The following is a 15,743-nucleotide window of genomic DNA, read 5'->3' as shown; positions in this document are numbered from 1 at the left end:
TTCCATCATATGATTTGATATTCACGGGTTTGAACCCTTCTGGGAATTCATGTTACATTACTTCACCGGTGAAGCAGAGGGGGTGTGCAGTGCCTCTGTATCCGGCCAGGTCATGACATAGCTCGGATGGAGTCCGTCTGCGGTTTTTGGCCCGGGCGTGATTATGCTTGTCACGTCCGGCTAGATAGCCATCATCACGCGTCGGGGCACGCCCCCGCGATCCGTAGATCGACCTGGTCGGACCTCCTCTATTTTGCAGGTCCTACCGTAGGTCATATGTATAGCCCCGAGCTATTGTGTTTCGACCTTTACGGCGAGATAGTATGGGATGGTGTTCGGCTTGAGTTGTCGTTTTGTCCCGACCATGTGGTGGCCGGTCAGCCGCATTACATGCTGACGGTACGGTCTCAAGTGCCTCGTCGTCGAATTGAGGTAGCAGTTTACGCTTCGGGTAACTTTTAGTTGGGCACTCGAGGCCGTACTCCTCGGCTGCCAGGACATTAGTCCACCTGTCGTTTAGTAGATCTTGATCAGCTTGAAGCTACTATTGTTTCCTTTTCAGGCTCCTCGCATTGGCTATTAGTCGGCGCTTAAAGCGCTCCTGCTCGAGAGGTTCCTCGGGCACGATAAAGCCTTCATCGCCGAGGCTCACCTCCTCCTCGGAGAGTGGAAGATAATTACTGTCTTCCGAGTCTTCATTTATGGCGGTTCATCAGGGCTAACTTGCACATCTTCTCGATCGTCATGTTCGGAGGTTGGCTCGATGGGGTTTTCTTGGTCTTCGGCTTCGTCCGGAGTGTTGTTGTCTCTCGTGCCGGTATCACTGTCTTTTGCATGGCGTGATTTAGAGCGGCGTCGCTGACGTCGGTGCTTTGGTTGTATCTCAGGAGGTTTATCCTCGACTGGATTTTTCTCATTATCGCCACCACCTTCTTTTGGTGTATCCACCATGTACACATCATACGAAGAGGTGGTCATCCAGCGTCCGGTAAATGGCGGGTTTTGTGCCTGTTCTTCTCCGGCATTGTCGTCCATACCGTCGATGTCTTCGGAGCCATAATCGTGCATGTCAGTTAAGTCCTCGATTATGGCAATGAAGTGTGTGGTGGGTGGGACGTAAAATTCCCCGCTCTCAGCCCCTAGTCTGGGCTTAAAGGCGAGGTTTATCCAGGGAGAAAAGAATTCATGGAGTACGGCAGGAAGGGGACTCCACGGCCGAGCTCACACGATGCTAACTCTGAGGGTTCGAAGCCAGTGTCCGGAGAAGAGTCTGGCTTTGTGATGGTTGCCAGCGACACTGCTTCCTCTGATTCTCCCATACTAGGCTTAGTAGCCACAAATAGTCCGGCGGGCTTGGAAATCCCGTCTTCGGACCTGGCGACACGCTCCGGATCTAAGGCCAGAGCAGAAGTTGGGGTAGTGAATCCTTGGAAGATCAAGTCTCCTTGGATATCACCGACATAATCCAGGTTTCCAAAACTAATCTGGTGACCTGGGGCGTAGCTGTCGATCTACTCTAGATGGCCAAGCGAGTTGGCCCGCAGTGCGAAGCTGCCGAATACGAAGATCTGGCCGGGGATAAAAACCTCCCCCAGGGTAGCATTGCTGCGGATGATTGATGGATCCATCGAACCTTCTAGCAGCGACACAGTGGAACTCTCAATGAAAGCACTAATGTCGGTGTCAAAACCAGTGGATATCGGGTAGGGGGTCCCGAACTGTGCGTCTAAGGTCGATGGTAACAGGAGACAGGGGACACGATGTTTTACCCACGTTCGAGCCCTCTTGATGGAGGTAATACCCTACGTCCTGCTTGATTGATCTTGATGAGTATGAGGATTACAAGAGTTGATCTACCACGAGATCGTTGTGGCTAAACCCTAGAAGTCTAGCCTGTATGATTGTGATTGTTCTCTATGAACTAAACCCTCCGGTTTATATAGACACCGGAAGGGCCTAGGATTACACAAGCTCGGTTACAGAGAAAGGAAATAATACATCCGGACGCCATTCTTTCCATCCACACAAAGGAGAGTCCCATCCAGACATGGGAGGAAGTCTTCTATCTTGTATCTTCATTGCCCAACAGTCCGTCCCACGTCACATAGGCCGGACGACCGAGGACCCCTTAATCCAGGACTCCCTCAACAGGCATGTACAAAAGCCTCAAAGAGCATCTGGCACTTTGTGATGTGCTTAAAAAGCAGATCCTCAACAGGAACCCTAGGAAAGAGGGTATTGCCTTTGAGAGGAAACTCAATGCTGATGGGACCTACTGGAAACCTGAGCAGTATCCCAAAACCTCATGGGTTGTTGCAAAGGGACCTTCAGTGGATCCATCTACCTTATCTGGCTTTATATGTGAATCTTCATATTCTTCTAATGAGTCATTTGACTCCAATTATAAACTCAAATATCAGAATGGTGAAGTATTTGCTAGATATGTTGGCACTAACTGCAGGAACGACCCTCCTACGAAGAAAATCTGGGTTCCCAAAAGGTGCCTTGAAAGTATTCAGGTGAATGTCATCATGACACCACCAGTGAAGAATAGGAACCCCCGATCCAATTCCTCATATGGACCAAATTCCTCAAAAGGATCAAAGTCCTCATATGAACATCATCGTGCTAACACTTCTGTTTCGTAGGGAAGAACTAAGGGCTATGAATATGTGCATTATTCTTCAAACCATTATGTTCATAAGTCCTCGAAGAATTTCTCTGCTTATTCATATGCTTACCCTAACTCTTCTTCTGTGAAATGAAGTGGACTGGCTTCAATGCCACCCTTCTCTTATGGTGCTCGCAGAATGAACTTTTTGCCACCCCTTCAGATGTGGGTGGTGAAGAAAAAGAACTAATCTCTTATGCAGGGCCAGGTCTCCAAACGAACCTAAACGTCTGAAGAATTTGCTGGAGACCTGAATATGCTTGAAAGGACGCAAGCTAATCATGAAGAAATGAATTCCCATCTCTCACGTCCTCATACTGCTTTACCTGTTCTATCGCTTGATGAAATTGATCTGATGAAACTGATGTCATATTCTTCACTGATGAAGTATATGAGTTCGTAAGATGCACTAATTCATCTGCAGGATGATCAACCCAAAGCCACTGAGTGGGTCCTCGACAGTGGATGTACAAATCACATGACTGGTGACAGGAGCTTATTGATGGACACTGCTTTATCTCCATCGCTTCTAAAGCATATCACCTACGCTGACAAAGGCAAAAGCAAGGTATTGGGTCTAGGTAAGGTTGCAATCTCAAAGGATTGACACATGGACAAAGTCATGCTTGTCGAGTCCTTAGGGTTCAACCTCATGTCTGTCTCAATGCTTTGTGATCTTGATATGGTTGTTGTCTTTGGCAAGTATCGTTGTGTTGTGATCATGGAAGCTGACAATTACAAAGTCTTCGAAGGCTTTAGGAGAGGAGATTTGTATATTGTTGATTTCTCTACAGGACCACAACCTGCTACATGTCTACTTGCAAAAACTTCAGAAGACTGGCTATGGCATTGACGACTTGGTCATGCTGGCATGAGGAACTTGCACACACTCGCGAAGAAGAAGCATGCCATTGGCATCGAGGGTGTCAAATTCCTCAAGGACCAGTTGTGTTGAGCTTGTGAAGCTGGAAAGATGACCGAGGCTAAGCATCCCTCAAAGATCATCATGACTACCACTCGTCCTTTTGAATTGCTTCACATGGATCTCTTTGGCCCTACTCATTATGCCACATTTACCAATGTTGCATCTCTATATGGCTTTGTCATTGTTGATGACTATTCTCGTTATACATGGGTGCATATCATCACTTACAAAACAGAAGTGCAGGAAGTCTTCAAACGATTTTCCTCGAGGGCTTCAACCAACTTTGGTGTGACGATCAAGCACATCAGAAGTGACAATGGAACTGAGTTCAAGAATACTGGCCTTGTGGTGAGGAATAAGGCACAGCTTGTAGCTCAAGGCTACACATAGGTTGAAGGAATTGATTTTGATGAAACTTTTGCACCTGTTGCTAGACTTGAAGCTATTCACATATTATTTGCTTATGCTAACCATCATAATATCATCTTATATCAAATGGATGTGAAAAGTGCATTCATAAATAGCAAGCTTGAGGAAGAAGTATATGTTGCTCAACCCCAAGGTTTTGAGGATCCAAAGCATCCTGACAAGGTCTTCAGACTCAATAAGGCCCTCTATGGCCTCAAGTAGGCCCCTCAGGCGTGGTATGATACTTTGAAGGAATTCCTCATGAAGAAAGGCTTCAAACCCGGTTCACTCGACCCCTCTTTTCACCAAAGCTTATGATGATGAATTATTCGTGTGCCAAACATATGTTAATGATATCATCTTTGGCTGTACTGACCAACGTTACAGTGATGAATTTGCCTACATGATGAGTGAAGAATATCAAATGTCTATGATGGGAGAATTGAAATTCTTCTTAGGTCTTCAGATTCGTCAACAAAAAAACGGCGTCTTCATATCTCAGGAGAAATACCTCAAGGATGTGTTGTGGAAATTCGGCATGCAAGATTGCGAAGGCGTCAAAATCCCTATGCCCACAAATGGCCATCTATGCACTGATGAAAATGGTATTAACTTTGATCAAAAGGTATACCGCTCCGTGATTGGCACTCTATTGTATTTATGTGCATCTAGGCCAGATATTATGCTTAGTGTTTGCATGTGTGCCCGCTTTCAAGCTACACCGAAGGAATCACACCATAAGGCTGTGAAGCATATTCTTTGATATCTAGCTCACACTCCAACACTTGGATTATGGCATCCCAAGGGCTTGGCTTTTGATCTCATTGGATATTCAAACTCTGAATATGCTGGTGATCGTGTGGACCGCAAGTCAACATCCGGCACATGCCATTTCCTCGGACGATCCTTGGTTTGTTGGTCTTCGAAGAAACATCACTGCGTATCACTTTCTACTGCTGAAGCTGAGTACATTGCTGCTAGTTCGTGCTGTTCTCAATTGTTGTGGATGAAGCAAACTCTCAAGGACTATGGCATCAATGTGAAGAATGTGCCACTCTATTGTGACAATGAGAGTGCCATCAAGATTGCTTATAACCCAGTTCAGCACATGAAGACAAACAACATTCAGATTCGTCATCATTTTCTTCGTGATCATGTGTTGAAGGGCGATATGTCCATCGAGCATGTGAAGACTGAAGAACAACTAGACGATATCTTCACAAAGCCTTTGGATGAGAAGATATTTAGCAAGTTGCGGTTTGAGCTAAATATCTTAGAATCTTCTAATGTGCTTTGAAAAGGACACACATCCTAACACTTATGCAAAATTGATGACTTAGATGTGCAACACACGAAGTAATGTTTTTCTTCAATCAATGAAGACTAGCCCTCTAAGTGTGAAGAAATTAACAAAGAATTTGATTCTCAGAGCCCTACAACAATTGTACGCAGCGTCTGAAATCAGCATTCTTATACGGTGGGTCACGCCACGAACAAAAGTTGAAAATCTTCAATTTGAGTATTTCTTCAGTTGTTCAAATTCTTCAACTTTGCATTGTCTTCACTCTCTCAGTCGTTATTCTTCATTGGCTATATATATATATATGTATGTATGTATATACATAAACACTATTCTGATCACGGGATCAGAATAATATTCTGATCACAACATGAACTTCCCGAGTAACGCGCCTAACCTTCCCCGAGTACTAGGTTGAACTTCAGCTAAAAGGTGTCCAAATGGGGCTTGTGATATACCATTGGATAGCTATGAACATCAGTATCATGACCCAAGTTAAAATTTTGGCAAAATGTAAGCGGTTTAAGAGCAGTTTTGAAAACCGTTTTTTCTTCATACAAAAAATGTGAATCGTATTTTCGATCGCATTTTTAAACCGTTTATCGGAATGAGGAAAATAATATGGCGTTGGAAAGCTGCTGCAAAACCGCTCCTTCCACATATTGAAAGTTTTCTCTAATTCCCTACGGTTAAAGAGTAATTCGGAAAATCGTAAAATTTCGTAAACCGAACACCCGAGTTCGTATTTTTGACGCCATTTCTAAACGGCTAATCCAATTGAGGCAAATAATATGGCGTTGGAAAGCTTATGAAAATGCGCTACTTTTTTATGTTAAAAGTTTTTTTTTCTAATTTTGAATGGTTTAAAAGTAATTTAGAAAATGGTACAAGTTCCACCGAGTTCGTACTTTTGAGCTAATTTTTTAACTGTATGTCCAAATGCAGCAAATGATATGGCATTGGAAAGCTTGAATAAATGCAAAACTTTTTTGTATATATTGTTTCTCCTAATTCACTACGGTTTTATGTCAGTTTTGAAAATGGTTAAAAACGTATTTTTGCCGTAATTTCTACAAACTTTATCGGAATGGGGCAAATAATATACCGCTGAAAAGCTACGGAAAATGCGAAACTTTTTCATATTGATGGTTTTCTCTGATTCCTAGCCGTTTTCAAGTAATTTCGAAAACGGCGGGATCATGCTTTCTGCCTTTATCGCGAAACAGATTCTTCGAAAATGCACCGCGTGAAGAACCTGGACTTTTCGGCGCATGTACCTGAAGTTCACTATGTTTTTCACGTGATTTTTTGCTCGTAGGTCTCCATCCACTGCTCGTAGCTCTCCATCCACTCACCGGAATTGAGCAAGTGATATACCGGTGGAAAGCTGCTTTAAGCACTTAACTTTCCCGTGTTGATCGTTTTTTCATACTCGCGACGATTTTAATTTTTTTTATCTGAAATTCATTCAGTGTAGTAGGTGAACTTCCTGCCGTTTTCAGTTGAACTTCTGTGACGTATTCTCGTTTGTAATTTTCTCATCCATTCGTCAGTGTTACACAAATGTTATTTCCTTTTGTACAAATCTCTCTCACAATAATTTTTTTGACTTTCTTCGACGAAGGACTTGAACTTATAACAACAAAACTTTTTGCCTTTTCTTTTTTGTTCTTTTTTTAATACAAAATGCACGCCGTGTATTACATGAACTTCTAGCAGTTATCAACCTGAACTTTTCTCGGTTACATGAAAATATTTGAGTTTTTTTATGAATTTTTAATCTTATTTTTCTTAATCTTTTTTTATGAATTTTGAAGCGCTCTATTTTTAATAGTTGAACTTCTTGTTATTTTATTTTTGAACTTCTCGTTTTCATTCTTTAATAACGAGGAAAATTTGAGTTTTCTATAATCATCGAACTTCTCCATATTTTTAATATGGACTTACTAGTTTTATTTCTTAATATTTTTGAATGAAATTTTGAAGCGTTATATTTTTAAAAAGGTTGAACTTCTTATTTTTTATTTTTGAACTTCTTGTTTCCATTCTTTAATAGTGAGGAAAAGTCTGAGTTTTCTATAAGTATCGAACTTCTCCATCTTTTTAATATGGACTTCCTGGTTTTTTTCTTAATCTTTTTTATGAAATTTTGAAGCACTCTATTATTAAAAGTTGAACTTCTTGTTATTTAATTTTTGAACTTCTTGTTTCCATTCTTTAATAACGAGGAAAATCTGAGTTTTCTTTAATAACAAGAATTTTTGAACTTGCGAGGGAAGAGCACTTAAACTTTGCCTTTATTATTCTTTTTTTCTCATACGAAATGCACATCATGCAATACGTGAACTTCCGACAGTTATCAATTTGGACTTCTCTCTGTTTCGGGTTAAAAAACGAGAAAATTCTTTTAGAACTTTTTTTAGTTTTTCCTTTTTTTATTTGAACTTCTTCATTTTGTTATTTAGTAATGACAAAACATCTAAGTTTTTTTACCTTTGAATTTTTTTTACTTTGAACTTCTTAGAAAAATATGGTTTTACATAAGCAAACAATTTTCTAGGTTTTTAAATTTAAACTTCTAGTTTTTTACCTTCTTGGTTATTTGAAATTGAACTTCTAGGGTTGTCAAATGTGAACTTCTACATTTTTTGACCTTCTCGGTTATTTTAAATTTTAATGTGATGTATTTTTGTTTGTAATTTTCTCATCCATTCGTCAGTGTTACACAAATGATATTCCTTTTGTACAAACCTCTCTCACAATTCTTTTTTAACTTTCTACGACCGAGGACTTGAAGTTACACAAATGATATTCCCGCCGTTTTAGAAAATGACGAGATCATGATTTCTGCCTTCATCTCGAATGGAAATGCACTTTGTGAAGTGGTTGAACTTCTGGGGCATGGATGTTTGAACTTCACTCAGTTTTTGACGCGCTCTTTTTTGCACTGCGTGAAGTAGTTGATCTTCTGGGGCATGTCTGTTTGAACTTCACTCTGTTTCACTTTATTGTCCTTTTCTTATAGGAAACACACACCATGTAGTACGTGAACTTCCGGTTGTTATTACTCCAAGATTCTCTCTGGTTTGAGAGAATTATTTTAAAACACAAAAAATATCTTTTTTTATGTATTTTGGACATCTAAATACACGGTGAACCTCTCTCAGAACTTTTCCTCGCCGAGCACTTGAACTTCTAATAACCATTTTTTCACTAAAATAAACTCTTTTTAGGTGTACCATTTGTTTTAATTTCAGAACCTTGGGTTTTGTAAATATCGATCCACTTCATTATTTTAGTTTGAACTTCTAGTTTTTTAAAGCAGGGAAATTTCATTTGAACTTTTTTTAGGTGTACCATTTATTTCAATTTGAACTTCTTCATTTTATTCTTTAGTAACGGAAACAATTTGATATCTTTTTTCATTTCATTGGTTGGACGTAAATGATATGGCGTTGGAAAGCTTATGAAAAATTTGATATCCCTTTTCATTTCTACCAGAGGGTCTCTAATTTACTTCAAAACGGTAGTATAAATTTTGAACTGCTTTATATTTTTTTAATTTGGCCTCCTTGGTTTACTCTTTAGTAACGGGGAAAATCCTAATGTAGTAATAAACATCGAACCGCTTCATTATTTAAATGTGAACTTCTAGTTATTATTTAGAAATGAGGAAAATTCGTTTTCCAAAAAGGAAAAAAAACATGGTATATCTTCAGAAACCTGCTGAAAAGATATAACTTTTTTCTTGTTAATCATTTTTCTCAAATTTGCCATGGTTTAAAAAAAATAATTCGTTAAAACTTGATTCCAACGATATACACCATACGTTTGAATCTTTTATCCGAATAGAGCATATGATATACTGTTGAAAAGCTTATGAAAGATTTAACTTTTTTCATGTAGACATTTTGTTAAATTCGTTATTGTTTATAAGCAGTTATAAAAATGCGACATCTTTTTTGTTTTCTTTTTTGAACACGTAAGTCTTAGGTTTTTACAAATTTTGAACTTCGTACTTATTTAAATTTGATCTTCTAGGCTTCTTTAGAAATGGAAAAATACGTTTGTATAAACTGTTTGAACTTCCCTTTTTATGTAATATGAGCTTCTTTGTTTTGTAATAAATATTTGAATTTCTCCATTATTTAAATTTGAACCTATGTTTTTCTAAAACAAGAAAAATCCATTTTAAAAAAAACTTTGCTTAAACTACAACCTAGTACAAGCCCCATTAGCGCACATCACACAACTTCTTCTTCTTCAACTGTTGAGTAAATTTCTTAGCTTTTTTATTTGTATACAGTAACTTGTACACATATTACTGAACGGACAAAATTACTGTAATTAAACCGCCTCACAAATGAAACTTAAGTCGGATGCTCAAACATACAGAAACAATCAACAATTTTAGACAGTGACGTAAACCTTTAGACAGAGCAAAAATTTGATTGGTGGACTTGGACAAAGCGATGCTCTTTTTACCCCCGCTGGGTGTTCCCTATATAAAACCAACAGGGATCTTATCCTTTTGAGCAGTGAACTTGCGATCTCCAACTAACCATTTTCTTTTCCGTCTTCTTCTTGGCGTGCCGATATCCCAAGATCTACTAGTGCTAGCATGCCACACGTCAGTAGTTTGGCCTTCAGAGCAGATTTTTGGCTACAGTGCACTGAAAAAGCTCTCTGCATGTACTAAAAAATATCTTTGAACCCTCGTTTCCCCATTATCTCTTAACTGCATTCTGCCTAAAATCTTCTGTCTGATTTACTGTCCAAAATAGGATGAGCCGGTTCGTCATGGTGGAGCCTGAAACACAAGGCTCGATAGAAGCACCCAAGAAGAATTAGCACTCCACGGCGTCGATGTATTTTGGAGAAGAAAACTCATGTTTTCCAATATTGAAGGACCAGTGAAAATGAACTAATATATCACAACATCAACTTTTTCGCACCTGCAAGTACGTCTGAACTTCAGACAAGAAAATCACCTAGAAATGGACCTTGTGGGGGCGCTGATGTGCTAGGCAGCCACATGCCATAGCTGCCGGGCGGGGGAGTTGGATCTGTACGCCTCATGCAGCCTGTACACGAGAAAATGGTCTAGAGCAGCTTCCTTATCCATTGCTGAACCTGCAAGTCGACGGAGAAGTCCTCCAGGCATCTCACTGATGGATGACCATGAGAGGCGGCTCGAACTTTTTAGTTCATGCATTTGAACGGGTTCGCGCTGCTGAATCGAACTTCTTGTAGCATCACAGAGACGAACAAGGGCTGTGAGACAAGGCACCAGCGGCGCGCCCACATCATGTACTTGCCCGGCTCCGTTGCATCGTCGTCGGCGACATCCTCTGTGCCGCTCTCACACTCACGACAGGACATAGTCTTGTCCCGCTAGCCGGAGGAGCAGGACGACACCGCGGACGGGCCTCACGCGTGATCTGGCAGCAGTTGCTGCAGGGGCCGAGCAACTCGGGAGGAGGCAGGGTTCAGCGCGGGTGGGCGCGGCTGCGCATGAGAGTAGGCGGGGTGCATGGTAGGGACCAACCGCGGCGCACGGGAGCAAGTGGGGATCTGGGTGGGTACGCGCGGCGGCGCATGGGAGGAGCGGGAGGGGTTGAAGTCCAAACCCACCTCGCCCTGAAGGAAAGGGCCAGCCTTGCGCCGGAAGGAGGCGGGGGCGACGGCGTGCTAGGAGGAGGTGGGGGCGGCGGCCTTGCACCGGAAGAAGGCGGGGCGGCGGCGCATCGGGAGGTGGCGGGGCCGGCGGTGCGCCCACGCGCCCGAAAGGAGGAGGGCCCCGCGGGCGCGTCGGAGCAGGGTGGGCGGCGGCCGGAGGTGGTTGGCGGGTTGGGGGAGGTCGCAGGGGGAGGATGGCGACGGGAGGGACGGAGATAAGGTTTGGGGCGCTTTGCGCTATTTCTGTTCTCGCCCGATCTCAGGAACATGTCGTGGGGCTGTGATCCAAATAACTATTCTAATGCCAGGATTAGAATAGTGTTGTCCTATGTATATACTAGAAGAACGCCCGTGCGTTGCAACGGGGCCACATTAACTTTAAGAGTTCAATATTAATATTCTCATACATATCAATCCTTCTTCTCCTTCCGTCTGCCACCGAGACAGGGACCTAGACTTTGTGCTGCTCTTATTGATTTCAAACCCAGACGAGATGGGGTGGTGGGAGGGGGGACGAAAAAACCCAGACGAAACAAAGGAGAAGGAGAGCCTCATCAGTAGCATCATGGTGAATTTCAAACCTAGCGTTGTGCTCCACCCAACGAACATGGACGCCGCCGCCGGCGGCCCGGTGGAGCTCGAACCCGAGAGACTCTGCTGCTTGCTGGGAGGGGTCGGGGAGGGTCGGAGCACATGAGCATTGACGTGAAGACAGAGTAGGCCGGGGAGATTACTGTGCACGCCGCACAGCGACTTGGACCTCGGAGGGCCTTAGCTCTGTCAGGAGGAGGTCCCGAGTTCCTGCCGAGGACAGCCTGACGGGGGAGACGCACGGCCGCTCGCGCTGCCCGCAACACGACCACGCCCTGCCCTAGGGTTCTGCGACGGCGGCAGCGTCGTCCACAGCCACACCCTCTCTGAGTCCTGCCTTGAACTGGGGTTCCGAGATGGCGGCGGTGGCGGAGGTCTCTGTGGTTGGAGAGGGGCAAGATGTAGGACGGCGGAGGCTGGAGCCTGGAGCGATGGCGGCATTTCGGGATTGCAGGTAGGGGGACGTGCGAGGTGAGTGTTTTTTTCACCGGTTTATGTTGTGTTGCCTGCACGGATATATAGGAGAACAAATAGGTGGATTATAATTCCTTCCATTGTATAAGTGCTGGGAAAGGAAGCGAGGGACAAAAATCAATCGAGGGGCCTTTAAGAGTAGAGATTAGTTAATTGGATTTTTCTTTAAAGTCTGTTATTTGTTTTCTTAAAATTTATTATATGTTTCCTAAATCAAATTGCATTGATGGGATGGATCGATTGATTTGGATAGTCTATTATTTGTTTCCTTCACATCCATTATATGTTTCCTAAAGCAAATTGCATTGATGAGATGGATCGTTTGATTTGGATGGATCGATTGATTTGTTTCCTTAAAATTGGATTTTTTTTAAAGTCTGTTATTTGTTTCCTTAAAATTTATTATATGTTTCCTAAATCAAATTGCATTGATGGGATGGATCGATTGATTTAGATAGTCTATTATTTGTTTCCTTCACATCCATTATATGTTTCCTAAAGCAAATTGCATTGATGAGATGGATCGTTTGATTTGGATGGATCGATTGATTTGTTTCCTTAAAATTGGATTTTTCTTTAAAGTCTGTTATTTGTTTCCTTAAAATTTATTATATGTTTTCTAAATCAAATTGCATTGATGGGAGGGTGACGCATGGAAAGTTATGATCCGTTAAGATTTTTTTCGTTGTGTGAGAGGGTGACGCGAAACTAAACCGGTGGGGTAGGGGAGGGACGAAAAAACCCAGCGAAATGAAACGGGTGGGAGGTGGGAGGAAGTACCAAAGAAGTACAAAAAAAAACCGGGTGAGGTGGGACGAAAAAAAACCTGGAAGCGAGACTACCAACTGCTCCATTAGGAGTAGAGATACATATATATATATATGAGAATTTATGTCCTCTACAATATTTACTTATTTCTATTTCTTCATGTTGCTTTTTATGCTAAGTGAATGTGATCGGACCCTTCCTCCTTTATGCTATACTCAACCCAGTCTGTTCACAGATTCTTCATGTGCGTTCTATTTGAAACCCGTTCAAAATATTCACTGTGTCCTTGCCAGCTGAAGAATTTGCGAACGAAACTTTAAAATATTCTAATCTAAATTTTCGGCAGTTGCCGCCTAAACCATTCCACATCCCACGACAATACTTATCTATTCACCCACGATCTCACATGATCGTCACCGCTCTGTGCGTGGGTGACACATGTCGCACGAATGAGAAGGGTCAGGGGCACTGTCGGTGTCAAAACCGGCGGATCTCGGGTAGGGGGTCACGAACTGTGCGTCTGAGGTTGATGGTAACAGGAGACAAGGAACACAATGTTTACCCAGGTTCGGGCCCTCTCGATGGAGGTAAAACTCTACGTCCTACTAGATTAATATTGATGAGTATGGGGGTTACAAGAGTTGATCTACCACGAGATCCTAATGGCTAAAACCCTAAATGTCTAGCCTATCTTGTTGGGGATATAACTATCAGTTATGACCCGCCCAGGAGGGGCCGGGTCAACCCCAATGGCGGGTCACAAAGGAAGCTCAGTAAACACTCAAGACGATAGTTTATTAAACCTTATAGAAGGCCTAAAGGCCCGGAGGCGGCTTAAGACCCAATATTATAAACCGTCGTATATAAGGGAAGACTTGTAAGGAAAGGCATGTAAAAGAAGTCACCGAGCCGGACACGTTTTATGAGCCGGCCGGGACTCTGTAGGCCACCAGGCGTCAACCCGTGTATATAACGGGATAACCTGGTGGCGGCTTAGGGCAAGAAACAAGAGATCGATAACCAAGCCGACGAACTAGCCTCTTGGCGATTGAAATCCCAACAATATCAACACAACTAGACGTAGGCTTTTACCTTCATCGTAAGGGGCCGAACTAGTATAAAATCTCTCGTGTCCTTTGTCCCGATTAACCCCTTTAAGCTTCCTAGTTGCGATGGCCCTACGACTAAGTCCTTTTGCTAGGACATCTGTCGTGACAATTCCACGACAGTTGGCGCCCACCGTGGGTCTAGAGCATGGTGGATTCGAGTTCTTGAAGGGCAACTTCGAAGGGCTCAAGGGATACGCTATGGTCCGGATGACCAAGAGTCGTCGCGGCAAGCTCTACACCGACGATGAAGGCTGGGGCCTCGAGGCCGGCTCAATTGAGTACGGGTACCGGGTCCCCTTCGGCGGAATTCATGTCTTCATCGGCCGGATCGGCGAGTCGGGCCCTGAGCCAGACGTTCACACCAACCTCATCGAAACGGCTCAGCGCGCGAGGTCCACCTGTGTTCACTCTGGCGTGAAGCATGCCTTTATGGGTTGCATCCATGGAGGTGAATACTCTGAAGAATCGGTGGATGGCGGTGAGACGGCTGTCTGTTTCGATGCCACATCATCAACGGGAGATACAAACTCTTTGTATCAGCTGCAGGATGGCATGCTCGGGGGCTGTTCCAATGGCAGCAGTATTCCGGACCCCCTTGAGCCGCCGAATTGGGCCGGAGTCTTCATGGCAGGAACACAACCGGGGCAGAACTCCACAGCAGCGGCAACAACAACCACCGGGTTGGCCGCAGCCGGCTCAGCAGACCCCGCGCGCCCCCGGGCTCAGATTCTGATGGACCTCATGGATAAACTGATGACCCTGTTGACTGCCGTGGTAGAGCCGGCGAATCAAGCTCAGCATGACGCAGAGGTGGCACGCGTACGTGAGGAGATGGTACGAGCTAAAGAAAATTTAGCAGCAGAGGAGGTCAGGATGGCCGCGGAGTGGGCGGCTTTGGACGCCCGTGCTCAGCAGCTTCAGGCAGAGACTTTGGGCTCTCGGTGGATCTGAACGCGTCAAACGAGGTCATGAGAAGAAGGCATCAGAAAACTCAGTCACGTCTACCTCTGACGCTCGATCCTAGGAACCTTTTTCATATGCCCGGGGCCGGGGCAAGTAACCCGCCAGCGGCAAATCGGATCACGACACCCGGGGCACCGGTTCAGCCGCGCGCCATGGAACCGCCTCATATACATACCACCCCGCCTCATTATGTACCAACACCGCCAGGTCACTTCTCCAATCCCTTGGAAAACTTCATTGCACCTTCGGCTCGTTTGGCGGCTCTCCTGATGGAGGGCGACTCTCCGGCGGCGATCGAAACATGAAGGGTGAGAGAACTTCTTCAAACAGCTCTGGCACAGCAGGATGCGTACTCTTATAATCGAGACAAGATCCATTCAACCCCTCGCCCGAGCCGGAGCCCAAGCTACAGTAGGCGTATGGATTCAGCTGACATGTCAAGCAATGTTCAACACTGCAACCGGCCGCACAGGCATGAGCCGGGACAGGCTGGAGCCCTTAACTTGGCGGATCAGGAGAGGATCTGACAAGAGGCTGAGCCGCCGGTCCTTGCTGCTCCAGTTGAGAAAGAGTCGCTATTGTTATACATAGCCGCCAACTCATGAGCTGTTAGTGTGGCAATTGTGGTGGAGCGCAAGAAGGTTGGCAAGGAACATCCGGTTCAACGGCCGGTTTACTACGTCAGTGAGGTGTTGATTGAATCTAAACAAAGATATACACATTGGCAAAAGCTCGTATATGGGGTGTTCATGGCGAGCCGGAAGCTCAAACATTACTTTCAGGGTCACCCAATCACTATGGTTAGCTCTGCTCCTTTGGGAGACATCATTCAAAATAGAGAAGCCACTGGACGAG

At 44.0% G+C, this 15,743-nt stretch overlaps 1 long non-coding RNA gene across 1 annotated transcript; it reads right to left on the bottom strand.

The window, feature by feature from the left end:
• Positions 1 to 9,574: 9,574 nt before the first annotated feature.
• Positions 9,575 to 11,500, bottom strand: LOC123130434 (uncharacterized). The gene is made up of 2 exons (XR_006463827.1): positions 10,260 to 11,500; positions 9,575 to 10,114 (listed from the first exon to the last, which is right to left on the bottom strand). It is a non-coding gene; the product is annotated as an uncharacterized lncRNA (long non-coding RNA).
• Positions 11,501 to 15,743: the final 4,243 nt, after the last annotated feature.

The sequence above is a fragment of the Triticum aestivum genome, chromosome 6A (assembly GCF_018294505.1).
Source record: "Triticum aestivum cultivar Chinese Spring chromosome 6A, IWGSC CS RefSeq v2.1, whole genome shotgun sequence".
Lineage (NCBI taxonomy): Eukaryota > Viridiplantae > Streptophyta > Magnoliopsida > Poales > Poaceae > Triticum > Triticum aestivum.
This window is presented reverse-complemented; position numbering and strand designations above follow the sequence as displayed.